Source organism: Heterodontus francisci, unplaced genomic scaffold (genome assembly GCF_036365525.1).
Source record: "Heterodontus francisci isolate sHetFra1 unplaced genomic scaffold, sHetFra1.hap1 HAP1_SCAFFOLD_1087, whole genome shotgun sequence".
In the NCBI taxonomy this organism is placed as follows: domain Eukaryota; kingdom Metazoa; phylum Chordata; class Chondrichthyes; order Heterodontiformes; family Heterodontidae; genus Heterodontus; species Heterodontus francisci.
In genome coordinates, this window is record NW_027141517.1 from 27,301 (window position 1) to 27,500 (window position 200).

Below are 200 nucleotides of genomic sequence, written 5' to 3' on the forward strand. Positions count from 1 at the left end.
AATAAAAGACCTTCCGAAGAGTGCCTGGAAGTCATTTATGAGCATTTAAGGGTAAATCTGGCGGACTTTCCATGCTCTGTTGCCGGCTCTGAAATATCGCACAGTTGGGTCTAGGCCGGTAGACTGGCTGTGAAAACAGACAAAGTGTTTTGGCGAGCGAGAGAAAACAAGGCCTTGGAACAGATTGGGGGGTGCGGAGG